The sequence below is a fragment of the Heterodontus francisci genome, unplaced genomic scaffold, assembly GCF_036365525.1.
Source record: "Heterodontus francisci isolate sHetFra1 unplaced genomic scaffold, sHetFra1.hap1 HAP1_SCAFFOLD_88, whole genome shotgun sequence".
Classification (NCBI taxonomy): domain Eukaryota; kingdom Metazoa; phylum Chordata; class Chondrichthyes; order Heterodontiformes; family Heterodontidae; genus Heterodontus; species Heterodontus francisci.
In genome coordinates, this window is record NW_027142063.1 from 3026227 (window position 1) to 3030371 (window position 4145).

Consider the following 4145-nt stretch of genomic DNA (forward strand, 5'->3'; position numbering starts at 1 on the left):
ACTTCTTCCTTCCACTAAACACTTCAATTTGGAACACAGCTTCCAAATCACCTTTATTCACAAACCCAAACATACACCAGCCCAGTCTTTCCCCTTTCTGTCAACCCATTCCTGCATCACTGCCTCTCCACCAACAGTTGTTGCTAGAATCACACAATCATAGAATGGCTACAGCACAGAAGGAGGCCATTCAGCCTTTCGAACCCGTGCTGGCTCTCTGCTGAAGCAACTCACCTCATTTCACTCCCCAGTCAGTTCAATTTTGGAGGTGGGAAAACTTCTCGAAAGAATAATTCGGGACACAATTAATAGTCCCATGGACAAATATGGGTTAATTCAAGAAAGCCAGCATGGATTTCTTAAGTGAAAATCATGTTTAACTGTCCTGCGGGAGTTTTTTGATGAGGTAACAGAGAGGGTTGATGAGGGCAATGCTGTTGATGTGGTGTACATGGACTTTCAAAAGGTCTGGCAGCATCTGAAAGGTCACTGACCTGAAACGTTAACTTTGCTTCTCTCTGTACAGATGCTGCCTGACCTGCTGAGTATTTCCAGCATTTCTTGTTTTCATTATGGCACAGAGTTCCCTTTTCAAACTTACAGAATTAACCACAATAATGTACTCTGAGATTCAAGTTAAATATCATCCCAATATTTACACACATTATGAGTTTATAAGTTTCAGTATCAATTCCCATAGTGCATCCTGACATATACAATAGATATAACATAACATAAGAACAGAAGAAATAGGAGCAGGAGTAGGCCTTTCGGCCCCTCAAGCCTGCCCCGCCATTCAGTAAGATCATGGCTCATCTGCCCCAGACTTCAACTCCTCTTTCATGCCAGCTCTTCATAGCCCTCAACTCTCCAATATTTCAAAAATCTATTTACATCCTCTTTAAATACTTTCAGTGATATCGCCTCCAATACTGTCTGGGGTAGAGAATTCCAGACATTCACTACCCTCTGAGAGAAGAAATTCCTTTGCATCTCAGTTTTAAATGAGTGTCCCCTTATTCTGTAACTATGTCGCCTAGTTTGAGATTCCCCCACTAGTGGAAACATCTTCTCAACATCTACCCTGTTAATAAAAGCAAGAAATGCTGGAAATACTCAGCAGGTCTGGCAGCATCTGTGAAGAGAGAGGCAGAGTTAATGTTTCAGGTCAGAGACCCTTCTTCACCCTGTTAAGCCCCCTCAGAGTCTTGTACGTTTCAAAAAGATCACCCCTCATTCTTCTGGACACGAATGAATAACCTGTTTAGCCGTTCTTCATAAGTCAACTCCTTCATCCCAGGAATCAGCTGAGTGAATCGCTTTTGAACTCCTCCAATGCCAGTACATCCTTTCTTAAGTCTAAATCTCAAGTGCGATATCAGATTGAGAGAATCTGAAAGATAGTATAACCTGAGATACAAACTGAGAATTCAGTTTAAAACTCCCCCGGATTGTGAAACTAAAAGATACAATAGCAATTTAATTTGTATAGACTGTGCTTTGGATCACATTCCAGCCCTCATACAGTATCAGACTGGAAGATACTGTCGCAATTCCATTCGTGCAGACTCAGCTCTACATTACAGAGCAGGGAACATATTTAAACAACCGGGAACACTTTTACACAAGACGGATCATATTTACACAACAGAGAAGATCTTTACCCAACAGGGAACCATTTTACACAATAACAGAGAACATCTTTACACAACAGCGAATATAGTTACACAACAGAGAACATATTACACAGCAGGAAATATCTTTAAAAGAACACAGGGAACATCTTTACACAACAGAGAACACAATTACATCAATCATTGGTCTTTCGCTGTCTCTTGCTGGTTTGCTCAGTACCTTTCTCTGTCTGTTCCCTTCTGGGGCCTGATAAACTCTTCCTGGTTTTCTGTGCGTCTTTCTCTGTCAGTTCCTTTCTGGGTCCTGATAATCTCTACCCGATTTTCTTGTGTCTTTCTCTGTCTGTTCCTTTCTGAGTCCTGATAATATCTTCCTGGTTTTCTGTGTGTCTTTCTCTGCCTGCCTCATTGTCGGTGCTGTTACTCAGTGTCCTTGTGTCATTGTACAGTGAGGGTGAGTCCGTCAGCACGTGTGTTGCTGAGTTCGGGATTCTTGAGAAATCCGACTACAATCCTATTTTTATAAAAACATTGGGGAAATGAACATATTTCAATAACAGGCAGCTAAAATTTAGATTACATTAGATTACAGATACAGCACTGAAACAGGCCCTTCGGACCACCGAGTCTGTGCCGTACATCAACCACCCATTTATACTAATCCTACACGAATCCCATATTCCGACCAAACATCCCCATCTGTCCCTATATTTCCCTACCACCTACCTATACTCGTGACAATTTATAATGGCCAATTTACCTATCAACCTGCAAGTCTTTTGGCTTGTGGGAGAAAACCGGAGCACCCGGAGAAAACCCACGCAGACACAGGGAGAACTTGCAAACTCCACACAGGCAGTACCCGGAATCGAACCCGGGTCGCTGGAGCTGTGAGGCTGCGGTGCTAACCACTGCGCCACTGTACCATACAGCAGCAATTAGCAGAGTGGCGCAGCTGAAGTGCGTTGGGTCAATAACGCAGAGGTCGATGGATCGAAACCATTTTCTGCTATTTACGTTTGGTAAAAACACAAACAATTCACTTTCAAAACATCAAGTGTTTCCCCATAATATCAAGATGCGCTCGATTGCAATCAGCTTTTTCCTTCTCGTGAACACATCAATCAGTAACAAATCACTTTTGCTCACACGAACACAAACTGAAAACACGGACCAGCCGAGTCTCTCCCACTTTGTCAACCCCTTCCTGCAGAGCCTCCTCCCCACCACAATAAAACCAGGACAAATGGTCACATTTGACTGAGGAGACAGTCAGTAACAGAAAATAAAACAATAACAGGGAAAACCTTTACACAACAACAGGGTACATCTTTACACAACAGAAAACATATTTACACAACAGGAAATACCGTTACACAACAGGGAGAACACAATCGTGCAAATGCCTTGTTTCTCCAACTCAGTTTCGTTGTCTGTCTCTCTCCGTTCCTCACTTTTATTTCCTCACAGTCCATTACTTTTCTGTGTGTTTTTCTCTCTGTCCCGTTGTCGATGGTGTTACTCAGCGTCCTTGTAACATTGCGTAGCCAGGCTGAGCCTCCCAACACCTGTGTTTTCGAACATAGAACATAGAACAGTACAGCACAGTGCAGGCCCTTCGGCCCACGATGTTGTGCCGAACCTTTAACCGACTCTAAGATCAAAACTACGTACATACCCTTCATTCTACTATCATCCATGTACCTATCCAAGAGATGCTTAAATGTCCCTAATGTATCTGCTTCTACTACCACCGCTGGCAGTGCATTCCACGCACCCACCACTCTCTGTGTAAAGAACCTACCTCTGACATCTCCCCGAAACCTTCCTCCATCACCTTAAAATTATGCCCCCTGGTGATAGCCCTTTTCACCCTGGGAAAAAGTCTCTGGCTATCCACTCTATCTATGCCTCTCATCATCTTGTACCCCTCTATCAAGTCACCTCTCATCCTTCTTCGTCCCAATGAGAAAAGCCCTAGCACCCTCAACCTTTCTTCGTAAGACATGCCCTCCAGTCCAGGCAGCATCCTGATAAATCTCCTCTGCACCCTCTCTAAAGCTTCCACATCCTTCCTATAATGAGACGACCAGAACTGAACACAATATTCCAAGTGTGGTCTAACCAGGGCTTTATAGAGCTGCAGCATAACCTCGCGGCTCTTAAACTCAATCCCCCTGTTAATGAAAGCCAACACACCATACGCCTTCTTAACAACCCTATCAACTTGGGTGGCAGCTTTGAGCGATCGATGGACATGGGCCCCAAGATCCCTCTGTTCCTCCACACTACCAAGAATCCTGTCTTTTAGCCTGTATTCTGCATTCAAATTCAACCTTCCAAAATGAATCACTTCACACTTTTCCAGGTTGAACTCCATCTGCCACTTCTCAGCCCAGCTCTGCATCCTGTCAATGTCCCGTTGCAACCTACAACAGCCTTCCACACTATCCACAACTCCAGAAACCTTCGTGTCATCGGCAAACTTGCTAACCCAGACTTCCACTTCCT